General features: G+C 43.6%; 2 long non-coding RNA genes across 2 annotated transcripts in view; one reads left to right on the forward strand and one right to left on the reverse strand.

Moving 5' to 3' along the window:
- The window catches only part of LOC144589346 (uncharacterized), a 42,895-nt gene extending 29,692 nt beyond the window's left edge, over positions 1 to 13,203 (forward strand). Inside the window, exon 2 of the long non-coding RNA XR_013545424.1 lies at positions 13,096 to 13,203. This is a non-coding gene — a long non-coding RNA (uncharacterized LOC144589346). The remainder of the gene's footprint in view (positions 1 to 13,095) is intronic.
- Positions 1 to 13,879, reverse strand: part of LOC140706945 (uncharacterized) — a 125,769-nt gene that overhangs the window by 51,541 nt on the left and 60,349 nt on the right. The gene's annotated exons all lie outside the window — the stretch shown is intronic.

A 13,879-nucleotide genomic window follows, 5' to 3' on the forward strand; every position in this document is an offset into this window, starting at 1 on the left:
CATTCAGGAAAGAAATTCCCATTAGCAAGGTCTCTGCTGGCCAGCCTTTGCATTTAAGTACTGCATATTGTATGCTACTTCTCAGAATAATTATTCCACATGTAGTCACTATGGTGGGGCTGCATCCAATGCTGAGTGTCTTCACCTAGCGTTGCTACGCTTTTTATGCTCTAATGGGCTCTTAATATAGTGCAAAAGCAGTCAGCTCATAAATGATTCTATTGTTCACCTATATTGGATGTCTTGGAAACACTGTATTTTAAAAAAAGTAGATGAGATATATAAAATTTTACTTCGAAGCACATTGCTGAAGTAAATGGTAATTTGTGTGTAATGATTATATAAATACTGTGATGTATGGTCACATAAAATGTGAAAGTGTAGCACACAGAGAGCACTCTTGGTGGAATCTGACTACAGGAATAGCATCAATGCAATGTGAACAGGCCATGTACAACTGCAATGCAATGCAGATGAATAGGGTAAAACTTGTTATTCATACCAATCATAGGAAGGAAGGAAGGAAGGAAGGAAGGAAGGAAGGAAGGAAGGAAGGAAGGAAGGAAGGAAGGAAGGAAGGAAGGAAGGAGAAATCTAAAATTTTTAATTAGCAAAACTGCCAGAAGTATCAAAACATCTAGGGGGAAGCAGGAATTTGAGATCTACAGAAGGGCCTGAAATCCAGTGAAGCTCCTTGCTTCAGCCATTCCTTGTGTGATTGCCGTGTGCTGAGCTACTGCCACCCTCCATCTTGGATTACTTTTTGCTTGTATCGCCATCTTGGATCCATCTCCATGTTTTTTTGACTTTTAAAATTTTTTGGTAGGGATTCCCTCCTGCCCCATTTCTTTCAATTACTTTTGTAGTTATCAGGCACCTGGCTGTGCTAGGATACTTCCTTGGGATCTGTTTTTGGAACCATTCTCCACACCAAACATACATTTCATTGGCCATTTCTATCTTTCAACTATTTTTGCTGCTGTCTGCCTGCCCTGCTTGCTGCTTGCTTAAAAACAATGAGAAAAGAGAAGGCCTCAAGTTGTGGAGTGTTCTAGTACTTTTGCTTCAGAAGAGATCTTTGACTGTCTTTTTTAAAATTGATTCATTGATTTTTAAAATAGATTTGGTTAATTTACTGTGTATTTATTCTGTCAATGGTGTATATTTTGGAGATGTTTTAAAGGACTGTTTTGTTTTAGTCCGTGTATCTGGGTGTTTGTTGTGGTTGGTTATGCACAGCTTGAGGCATTTCTCTCTTGTTCTTCTTGGTTGTGTTATTGTCCTTTACTCTGGTGAGTGGATGTCTCTGTATGCTTCCTTACCTTTTTTCTATTGTGTTAACCAGGCCCAGAAGGCCTGTTGTGCTGAGTGGGTGGCACCGAACTCATTCTGTTGCCATACAGGGAGGTTTTTGTTCTGGGCGAGTAGGTTCCTGTCTTTGCCTTTAAGCCATTTGGATCCAGCCCCAGTGCCCCACGCTGCCAACAATGTTGTGACAAGACTGAAGAAAACACCAAAATACTCCCCCCATACAACCTATGCAATAATCAATAACAACACAACCTTCCACCACTGTAAAGGAAGGAGGGAGGGAAAACAAGAAAGGAGATGGATGCTGGAAAGAATCAGGGTGGCTGAACCCTTTGGCTTTTGAGCTGGGCAGGCAGACTGGGGTGAAAACCCTCCTTTTCTGGTCTGCTTGAACCGTCTGAATCCCCCCTCCATCAGCCAATACCAGACCACTCCCCACTGGCCAATCAGGGCCAGTAGAGGAGCCTCTGGTAGCCACTCCTCCTTGCTCCACTCCACCAGACCATGAGCCACTGATCTGTTCTAGCAACCTGAGGCCAGATGAGCAGCAACAGGGTGCTCAGGGAAGTCTAGGCTCCTATTTTGTAGTACTGCCAGATGGAGCTCTGCAAGATGTCAGGACTACCTCACTAGCATCACAGCAATCTAATGGATTGCTATTGAACCATCGTTTCCAATGGACTGCCACTCCTAGAAGCCTCTACCACAAGTTGTGCTGGCCAGGATTTCTGGGAGTCATAGCCCAAGAACACCTGAGGACCCAAGGTTGGGAACCACTGAAATGGGTCCTAACTTTTTTTTTTTAATGTCACAGACTCCTTTCAGAATCTGCTGAAAACTATGGACTTCCTCTCTAGAAAAATGCACATAAATATGTTCACACAAAACTTTGCATGAAAATTTCAAAGCAAACAAGAAGGGAGCTGAAGGGAAAAGAATCATTTTTGATTCCAGGTTAAGAGCTCTTGATTCGGAGGGAGACAATTTCCTAAAACTATATTGGGATAAGCTGCAAAGCAGTTGATTTCTCAAAAATCAAGAGCACTGCATCACAGAAGAGGCCTACAGCATTTTTCTTGCTTTTGTCTATATTGACGGGAATAGAAGCATAATGGAATCAATGAATGATTGGCCACGGCTGCTGTCCAATCACCAACGGGCTTCCACTCAAAGTTGCAAAGTGATTTAGAACTTAACAAGGTTGTTGCTTATTTTTCCAAGACTCATGCAAGCTGTGAAAAGAACCTCAAGGAAATGCTTTCAGAAAGGCCTGCCATAGCACATCTCATATAACAATGGAGTTCTCACATTCACCGCATGTGCTTTCTCTGCACTTTTTTAAAACTGTATGCTTCTGAACTGACAGCTGAATGTGTGAACAAACCACAGTGAGTACTCTTGCAGATAATGTCAGGTGAAACAGGTGAAATTCAAGTTCTGGTAGTAATCTGATGACTTACGGAGATGTGAGTGTGACAAACCCAGACCTACTGGGACATGCCACAGTTACACTAAGCTGCCACCAACCATTCCCTATAAGAAGTCACACAGACCAGGGATGGATTTTCAACAAATAAAAGAATAAGGTTTATTTAAATACAACACACAGGGAAAATAAAATGATCAGGTGAATAAGATAAAGTAACGTGGCTTATTCTCATTCATACATGCATACAGTTTGGTTCACACAGAACCCTTAACTTGAAGCACAGACCCTGAACCTATCAGTTCTGGCTAACCAACAGACACCTGAACCTATCAGGTTAGTACTCTGACACACAGTAGTACCCTGTCTGACACACAGACTCCCACACCAGCTTCTTCTTCCCAGCTGCTGCTTCGTCACATCCCAGCGTCTCTTGAACTTCACCACACAGGCTTCACATATATATACAGTACAGCCCCTCCTCCTGATGTCCCGCCTTCCACTCCCCATAGGATGGAACTTTCCCTCCAAACCCATGACAGACAGGTAACATCACTGCTGTATGTAACACCTCCCCTCTTTATAAGTTGTTTTGTAGGGGGAAAGCTAAGGTGCTTTTTCCCAAAAAACAACCTGGATAAAACACACAAAAACAGTTATACATACAATATCATACTTACTTATACTTACATTGTAAGTTAACCATAGCAATTAGGCATTTAACCATTTACCATATACATTACATCAATTTACCTTTATTCATACAAACCAAGTTCAAAAAACAGGTACATTTAACTTTTTGTCATCAATATATATACATAGTCCATGTTTCTTTCGCCGTCTTCATTCTTCAGGTCTTCTTGATAAGGCGTCAGCAACACAGTTCACTGACCCTCTGACCACCTTCACTTCAAAGTCATAGTCCTGTAGGTTTAAAGCCCACCTCATAAGTTTGCTATTGTGGGTTTTCATCGTCCTTAACCATTGCAGTGGTGAATGGTCAGTGCACAGAACAAAATGTCTTCCCCAGATGTAAGGCTTGGCCTTCTGGATCGCGTAGACTATGGCCAAACACTCCTTCTCCACGGTTGCCAAATGTCTCTCACCTTTTTGAAGTTTCCTACTCAGGTAGGACACTGGATGCTGGTCACCATTCTCATCCTCCTGGCAAAGAACCGCTCCTACCCCGCTGTTAGACGCATCGGTGTAGATGATGACCTCCCGGTCAAAGTCTGGAGCACACAGCACTGGATACTGGACGAGCGCCTCCTTCAACCTCTGGAACGCCGCCTCACAGTCGCTGGTCCACGGGATGCGGTCATCAGTCTTCTTCCTCGTCAGATCGGTCAGCGGAGCCGCAATCTCGCTAAACCTCGGGATGAACTTTCTGTAGTAGCCCACCAACCCAAGAAATGATTTGACTTTTTTCTTGGTGTTGGGTCTGGGCCAATCACGAACAGCTTCTATTTTGGCCTCCAGGGGTTTTATCACTCCTCCCCCTACCATGTGACCCAAGTATTTTATTTCTGGGCTACCCAGCTGCAGTTTGTTCCCTTTGCAAGGCCTAGGCCAAAGCACTTCCTCCCCTGGGTCAAAGTGCCTCTCCCTGGCTTCCTGGTCACACCAGGCTTTCTTTCTGACCTTTTGAGCTTGCAGGGTCTCTGCTGCTAGCTCTAGGTTTCTCTTTAGGTCCTTCCTCAAAGAGTCTCTATCTGTCACAACATGTTGTGGGTCATCCTGGGTGATCTGCTCCCAATTTTGTTTGCTCAAATCAAGGGGCCCTTTCACCCTTCTCCCAAATAAAAGTTCAAATGGACTGAACCCGGTACTGGCTTGTGGCATTGATCGATAAGCAAACAACAGGGATTGCAGCTTCTGGTCCCAATTGTTTGGATTCTCTGCCAAGTAAGCCCTAATCATGCGCATTAGAGTCCCATTGAACTTCTCAGTTAACCCATTACTTTCTGGATGATAGGCAGTGGTTTCCTTGTGCTTAATTCCACAGATTTGCCATAAGCGTTTCATGAGCTTTGATGTGAACGATGCACCCAAATCTGTGATTATTTCTGAGGCAAATCCCATCCTGGACATATACCCCACCAAGGCATCTGCCACTGTGTTAGTTTCAATGTTAGTCAAGGGAATGGCTTCAGGGTACCTTGTGGCATGGTCCACAATGGTGAGAATGAACCTGTTCCCCCTCTTTGTGGCCTTGGGCAAAGGTCCCACAATATCCACCCCTATGCATTGGAACGGAGTGTCAATCACAGGCAAAGGGCACAACTTTGCTTTGGTCCTGTCGCGGCTATTCCCCTGCCTTTGACACACATCACATTGTTTACAGAACTCCCTGATCTGCTTCCCTATGTCAGGCCAGTAAAAATTCTGTGTGATTCTCTGCTGTGTTTTGTTCACCCCTAAGTGTGCAGCAAACATGTCAGAGTGCCCCCTTTGTAAGATCATGGGGCGATACTTTTCAGGTACCACCAGCTGACTTCTGATCCCATCTCCCCCTTTTGAGATATTCCTCAGGGTCTCTCTATATAAAATCCCCCTTTTCTCCAGAAATCTCACTGGGGTTTCAGGTGTTAGCTGGGCGTCAGTCACCTGTTCAAAACACTTTTGGAGAGTGGCGTCTGCCTTTTGCTCTTGTCCAAATCTGCTGTCTGTGGTTAAGGTTTCCACCACAGCTTCTGAACTCCCCTCTGCTTCCGTCTCTGGCTCATCATTACCCCCCTGAACTGTCCCCGTGGTGGCTTGTGAGCGTGTAATCACTAGCACCCTTTTCACATGTTCAGCCAGGTCATTTCCCACGAGCACGGCTGCTGGCAGAGTCGATGAAATTGCTAGCCGCCAAACTCCCCTCCAGCCTTGAAAGTTGACAGGTACCTCCGCGACTGGCAGTGAGATCACCTGCCCCTCAATCCCTGCCACCTTCATGCTCTCATTTGGGATTACATATTCCCTAGGAATAATATCTGGATGGCACAGGGTCACCTGGGAACAAGTGTCCCGCAGCCCCCGATACTGACGGTCAAGTATTCCTACGTCCACCCCTGCTGTTTCAAACAACTGGGAATCTGTTCTCACCAGCAGGCAGCGCCTGACTTCTACAAGAGGACCATTTTCCTCAGCCTGATCAGCAGATGTAGCTGTTCCAGACTGAGTAGCCATGGCAACAGGCTCCCTCAGTGACAATGAGCCTTGCTCTTTCTGGACACAGAACACAGCTTTTGGCTTGGTTCCACTCGAATCCTGAGGCACCATTCCTTTTAGCTGCTTTAATTTCTCACACTCTGAGATTAGATGGCCTTTTCCCTGACAGAAATAACATTTTCTGGTGTATTTTGATTCTCTCTCATCTTGTTTTGGTTTTCCCTCCAAAATCTGAGGTCTTGGTTTCATGTCAGAGGGCTTCCCTTCACCATGGGCCCCTCCCCCTTGCTGGCTTTTCCCTGGTCCCTGAGAGTACTTGCTGTAGGTTTCTTTGGGTTTACCTACAGATTTCTCCTCACCTAAGGGCTTTCTTATCTGGTGAATAAAATCTGCAATCTCGGCGGCTTCTGCCACAGATTTTGGTTTCCTTTCCCTCACCTGGAATTTCAATTCCCCATGCAGGACTGAATAGAACTGCTCCAGCGCTATCAAATCTTTAAGCTGTTGAAAGGTCTCTGTCCCCTCCTGAGATAGCCATTTCTCAAGCAGCCTCACCAATTGGGCCCCCACTTGGGTAAAAGTCTGCTCTGGTTTCTTTGTGAGGGACCTGAATCTTTGCCTCAGCTGTTCCGCATTTATCCCATGTCTTGCAAACACCAGTTTTTTAAACTCTGCAAAATCTTTCATCAGTTCCTCAGGCATCTCGGCATAGACCTCAGCCAGGCTACCACTGATTAAAGATCGCATGATGGTCATCTTCTCAGTTTCCCTCACTGAGAAGTCCACAAACGCTCTTTCCACTAAGGAAAAGAACACCTCAGGACAATCTCCCTTGTGGTACACAGGGAATTTCTTCAGGTCAGCCTTAGACAATTGGCCTCCCTCAGAATCCCTATTGTTATTATTATTCTGGTTCATCAGTTCCAATTTTCTTAATTCAAACGCCATTTTCTCTCTCTGCAATTCCAATTCCATTCTCTGTCTCTCTAATCTTTCTTCCTTTTCCATTCTCTCTCTCTCTAATCTTTCCTCCATTTCCCTCACCCTCAGTTCATGCTGTTGGGCTAGGAGTATTTTCCTGAGCTCTGGGTTCTGCTCTCCTGTGCTGTCACCCTGCACTGAGCCAAATTCATCCTCAGAACCTTGGTCAATCTGGGGGTCTTTCACTTCACCCATTTCTGCCATCTGGCTTCGAGTCAAGGGCATAATCCCCCCTCAGAACAGGCTGCTTTAAAAAGTCAAGCCTCAAAATAAAACGACCACTTTTTTTCCTCTTTTGCCTCAGAACCAGCTTTCTATAGATTGCTGCTGTTCTTCAGCACTTAACTTGCAACTGTAGCAAGTTGGAGTCTACCCCCCTCTGCTGGGCCTCTCAGCAGGCAGGCTAGATCACTGTTACTATACAGTTTTGCCTCAGCTTTTTCCCGCCAAAAACAGGCTGCCTCAGAGCACCCTAATCTAGTCTCCCCAGTTGGCACGTTCTTCCACTAGCGCACCTCCCCGTGAGGTACACCTAGAAGATTACCTACGCGCCTCAGATTGTCCCTGACTAGACCCCCCTTGCTCTGGGCACACTTGCCAAGGCTTTGCTGTACCACTGGACAACTGGACCAGTCGTATCCCACACGCTGGACACCAATCAATGTGACAAACCCAGACCTACTGGGACATGCCACAGTTACACTAAGCTGCCACCAACCATTCCCTATAAGAAGTCACACAGACCAGGGATGGATTTTCAACAAATAAAAGAATAAGGTTTATTTAAATACAACACACAGGGAAAATAAAATGATCAGGTGAATAAGATAAAGTAACGTGGCTTATTCTCATTCATACATGCATACAGTTTGGTTCACACAGAACCCTTAACTTGAAGCACAGACCCTGAACCTATCAGTTCTGGCTAACCAACAGACACCTGAACCTATCAGGTTGGTACTCTGACACACAGTAGTACCCTGTCTGACACACAGACTCCCACACCAGCTTCTTCTTCCCAGCTGCTGCTTCGTCACATCCCAGCGTCTCTTGAACTTCACCACACAGGCTTCACATATATATACAGTACAGCCCCTCCTCCTGATGTCCCGCCTTCCACTCCCCATAGGATGGAACTTTCCCTCCAAACCCATGACAGACAGGTAACATCAGTGCTGTATGTAACAGTGAGATCTTCTACAAATGTGGCAAACATTAAGTGATGAGCACATGTCTATCACCATGTCCCAATAAAAAGTCAACTGCGCCCTTTGTCACAGAGAAATGAGAACTATTCCTTGCCACGCTCTTCCCCCAAGCAAACAATATAACCTGAAAATATTTTCCTAGCCTTCAAATTACTCAGTGAGCTCAGAAACAATTACACCACCAACCAGTTCCCCAGCATTTCTACTAGCTACAAATATAGATTATCAACTTGTCTATTCCTGGCCTTCACCAAGGTCCTTTAGATAAAGATCAAATGGCAATCATAACTGTCTTTTATTGACAAGCAGTCTGTCCCCTTGTGACTTCCTGAGGCATTCAAAATGTGGAGTGTCAAGATGGAACTTTTAGCCCATGTCTTTTGAAACTTTGAATCCAATCATGCACTTGTTACCGTAGGAAAATAGGAATATAGGAGTGACTGCTGAAAGAATATGCATTTATTTTATTTGTTTATTATTTAAAATATTTTTCACCCTGCCTTTCTCTTCAGAGGGACCCAAGGTGGCTTACGTTATTAAAATAAAATATTTAAAGCTAAAAAAAAGTATGTATCCAAATACTAAAAAGGACCAAACAAAAGTAACACCTAAACACATTCAAAACAGTAGGGTAAAACAATCCATTAAAAAACCCATTCAGGCAGCCAGTCACTGAGAGAAAGCTTGCCTGAAGGAAAAGGATTTCACTTGCAAAAGGACAGCAATGATGGGGCAGCCTAGACTCCTGTCAGGGGGGTGGTTCCAAATTCTAGGAGCAGAAACAGAGAAGTCCCCCTTCCACATCTCCACTAAAAACATACCTGTGAGGATTGCGTGATTAAGAGAAAGGCATCTCTTGATTAACACCAGAACAGGCTCATAAAAGGAAATGTGATCTTTGAGATAGCTTGGACCCAAGCTGTTTAGTGCTTAGTAGGTTAGAACCAGCACTTTGAATTGTACCTGGAAATAGATTGGCAGCCATTGGAGCTGCCACAACTAGTTAGAATACATGGACCTTAACAAAAGATACAAGACAAAGGCATCTGAAATAGGGATTGTTGTGGTTTTTATTGTTGTTGTTTAGTCGTGTCCGACTCTTCGTGACCCCATGGACGAGAGCACGGCAGGCCCTTCTGTTTTCCACTGCCTCCTGTAGTTGTGTCAAATTCATGTTGGTTGCTTCGCAGACACTGTCCAGCCATCTCATCCCCTGTCGTCTCCTTCTCCTCTTGCCGTCACACTTTCCTAACATCAAGGACTTTTCCAAGGAGTCTTCTCTTCTCGTGAGATGGCCAAGGTTTCTCAGGAGATAGATAAGGTGGTCAGGCACTCCCATTTCTTTAAGGACTTGCCATAGTTTGCTGTGGTCCACACAGTCAAAGGCTTTCGCATAGTCAATGAAGCAGAAGTAGATATTTTTCTGGAACTCTCTGCCTTTCTCCATAATCCATAATATATGTTAGCAATTTGGTCGCTAGTTACTCTGTCTCTTCGGAATCCAGCTTGTACTTCTGGGAGTTCTTGGTCCACATACTGCTGAAGTCTACCTTGTAGGCTTTTGAGCATAACCTTGCTAGCGTGTGGAATGAGTGCAATTGTACGGTAGTTGGAGCATTCTTTGGCACTGCCTTTCTTTGGGATTGGGATGTAGACTGATCTTTTCCAATCCTCTGGACACTGTTGAGTTTTCCAAACTTGCTGGCATATTGAATGTAGCACCTTAACAGCATCATCTTTTAAGATTTTATATAGTTCAACTGGAATGTCATCACCTCCACTGGCCTTGTTGTTAGCCAGGCTTTTCTAAGGCCCACTTGACTTCACTCTCCAGGATGTCTGGCTCAAGGACAGCAACTACATTGTCTGGGTTGTCTGGGATATCCAAATCTTTTTAATATAATTCCTCTGTGTATTCTTGCCACCTCTTCTTGATGTCTTCTGCTTCTGTTAGGTCCCTCCCATTTTTGTTCTTTATCATGTCCATCTTTGCACAAAATGTTCCTCTAATATCTCCAATTTTCCTGATCAGATCTCTAGTTTTTCCTTTTCTGTTATTTTCCTCTATTTCTTTGCATTGTTCATTTAAGAAGGCCCTCTTGTCTCTCCTTGCTATTCTTTGGAAGTCTGCATTCAATTTTCTGTAACTTTCCCTATCTCCCTTGCATTTTGTTTCCCTTCTCCTCTCTGCTATTTCTAAGGCCTTGTTGTACAGCCACTTTGTTTTCTTGCATTTCCTTTTCTTTGGGATGATTTTTGTTGCTGCCTCCTGTACAATGTTATGAGCCTCTATCCAAAGTTCTTCAGGCATTCTGTCCACCAAATCTAGTTCCTTAAATCTGTTCTTTACTTCCACTGTGTATTCATAAGGGATTTGGTTTAGATTATACCTGATTAGTCCAGGGTTTTTTCCTACTTTCTTCAGTTTGAGCTTGAGTTTTACTATAAGAAGCTGATGATCAGAGCCACAACCAGCTCCAGGTCTTGTTTTTGCTTACTGTATAGAGCTTCTCCATCTTTGGCTGCAGAGAATATAATCAATCTGATTTTGGTATTGCCCATCTGGTGATGTCCATGTGTAGAGTTGGCTTCTGTGTTGCTTGAAAAGAGTGTTTGTGATGACCAGTTTGTTCTCTTGACAAAATTCTATTAGCCTTTGCCCTGTTTCACTTTGAACTCCAAGGCCAAACCTACCTATTGTTCCTTTTATCTCTTGGCTCCCTACTTTAGCATCCCAGTCCCCTAGAACGAGAACATCTTTCTTTAGTGTCAGTTCTAGAAGGTGTTGTAAATCTTCACAAAATTGTTCAGTTTCAGTCTCCTCAGCAATAGTGGTTGGTGCATAAACTTGGGTTATTGTGATGTTGAAAGGTCTGCCTTGGATTCATATTGAAATCATTCTATCATTTCTGAGACTGTATCCCAGGACAGCTTTTCCCACTCTTTTGTTGACTATGAGGGCTACTCCATTCCTTCTACAGGATTCTTGCCCACAATAGTAGATATGATAATCATCTGAGATGAATTCGCCCATTTTTAATTTTTTTATTGTAGGACATTATAAATTTCCCTGGTTGATAACGTAACCAAATGAATAAGGACCAAGAACCTACAAAACATATAAAACATACAAGAGGCAGAAGGCTATAAGATTTCTGTCACATAAACAGAATTAAAAAGTACATCAGCTGATAATTCCAGATAAAATCAGTGGGGAAGAAAGTACAGGAAGATGTTATTAGTTGAAAAAAAAACTTGGGAACTGGCTGGGAGGCAACACTACATCCTGGTTTAGAGTTGTCACACCAAAGTCAATGAAATGATCTGGTCTCTAGGAGTTGAGGAATTAAGAATGAGGAGGAGAGGGCAGGCGGGATGGGAGAGATAATCTGTAGGTGGGAACAGCTTCTACAACTTGGTATTGACTGAAACCTTCCCTGGTTGAAACTCTTAAATTTAACAAGGGCCAGATGATTTATGTAAAAGTTGGATGTATGGTTAAAAAAACCCCACACATTAACTTAAGCCATAATTTAATATCAATATATGTTTCATTTAACAGTTTTTTCTTCCCTACTTCTTCTAATGATCTTTTATTTATGCAGAATCAAAGTTGTTTGTACAACATAAGGTTTCAGGTTTTTTTTAATGGCCATGCTCTGTCCATGCTCTGTTGGTGTTTGTTGGATAGTCACCAACAGAGCATGGACAAAGTTCCTACTCCAGTCCTCTGAAGATGCCGGCCACAGAGACTGGCGAAACATCAGGAAGAACAACCTTCAGAACATGGCCAAAGAGCCCGAAAAACCCACAACAACCATGCTGATATTGTTTGAGGTTATAATATGAAAAGGAAGGAAGGAAGGAAGTAGAAAAGTTCAGGTTCCATCATTTAAAATTAGGACTCACTGAAATGTGACTGATTTCTATATGCAAGGGAAAAGAGTGCTGCTCCAAAAGATATGGGTCAGAATCCTAACTGCAAGACTGGAGCACAATGGTGGGGTGCTCTGTATGTATCCCTCAATTTTTAGCTCACAGCTATCCACACTGGAGATAGCCCAGTTCAGAGCAATGTGGCTTCCACGTGCATGAGGCACTAGTGAACATTTCTTTGTACAACTGAAGGGTAAGTAACACATGCAACAGGTTGCTGTGCATGTGCTAAAATGAATAGGATGTTGACCATCCTGTTTTCTGCCTTTCTTTTAGAAGAAATGCGTCCATTCAGAAAGACAGTAGGGTTGTTGTTTTTCCTCCTAAATTATTTGGAAGAAAGGGATTGTTGATCCATTGATACAAAGATAGATTAGTCATGTTGTATTCAATGCCACCTCTGCTTAGGTATCTTTCCACCCCTTTGAAATTACTGATTAAAGAAAGAAGATATTTTCTCCATGTAGGTAAAATGTACCACTTTAGATAATATCATAAGGGACAATTCTCCATAGTATTGAAGATAAGCAGTTCTCCTTGCATAAAGGACACAGAAACACTTTTCACAGTGCCTGAATCATTCAAACACTTCTCTATAGTGTGCTGAGAGGTACATAATTTTTCATTCAAAAACTAGGAAGGGGGTTTAAGAGATTGTTCAAACTCAGTCACTTCCTACTTAGCAAATGTGCTTCCAAAATTTCATTGTGTAATCACTATAAGGATACCCAGTGTGGCGTAGTGAGTAGAATAATGGACTAGGACTTGAGAGGCCAGAGTTTGATTCCCTGCTCAGCTGTGGAAATTCACTGGAGGAGGGGAAGTGGTAAAAACACTCCTTAAATATCTCACTTACTGTGATAGCCCTATGAGGTCACTATAAATCAGTTCCAACTTGACAGCACATATCAATAGCATTCACCACAACATTTGAAAGAAGACTTGGAGTGTGTCTGAACTATAGTGTTACAGTAGAACATCTCTATCCACAGGAACAGTATCTGCTGATTTACTTATCCGTTGCTAGAAAATACTAAATAAAAAAACCCAGAAATATGTATTTTTATGTCTTTCCAGGGTATATTTATCAGAACTGACCAACAGAGGGATCCAGACACCATGCAATGCATTGGATACTTGTGTGGTTTTTCAGCATCTGCAGGGGGGCTTGGAACTGCTTCCCCACATATACCACAGTCCTACTATATAGAAGTTTGCTACATCTTGAACTGTTACAATGCCAGCCTAAGTAATTGCATAATTTGCATTTTGGTGAGATATTTGGATTTTTCTACTTGAGATCTCTAGTGTACCCCCTCCCCTGAACTAAGTACAGAATACTATGTTGACTCCTTTCCCTTTCCTCTCCTGGAATAATGTGAGACGCGATTCTCACGTTGCTTACCTGGGGGAGGGGGAAAGCATCTATTTAAGTGCTCAGCCTCTTTCCGAGGCTTTCATTCTGTCCACCCTCCATTTAAACCAGTGTGAGTCTGACTGGTCACCCTGTTGGGGGCCGGATAGGAATTTCTGACCTGCTACCAGAATTGGCAAAGTGGTTGCAGGAATTTTTCGCCTATCCCACACTGGTATAGGGTTATGGTTGCTCAGTTACTTGCTTAGGTCACAGTGGGTACTGCGGAAGGAAGTAGGATTCGTGAGTGCCCACAGAACACAAAGGAAGTTATAGCATGTCCAACCTTGAGGTGCTGCGGATTGTGGGATTACAGTGCCAGGAGGAAGGATGGGCTGGCGCCCCCATAGGGCTGAGGGCTGCCAAAGAGTGTGGGTTTACAGGCCTGGGGGGGGGGGCTTGGTATATCACCGGCCAGCGCCATGCTGTGCAACAACAGAGTGTGGC

This window comes from Pogona vitticeps, chromosome 4, assembly GCF_051106095.1.
Source record: "Pogona vitticeps strain Pit_001003342236 chromosome 4, PviZW2.1, whole genome shotgun sequence".
NCBI lineage: Eukaryota > Metazoa > Chordata > Lepidosauria > Squamata > Agamidae > Pogona > Pogona vitticeps.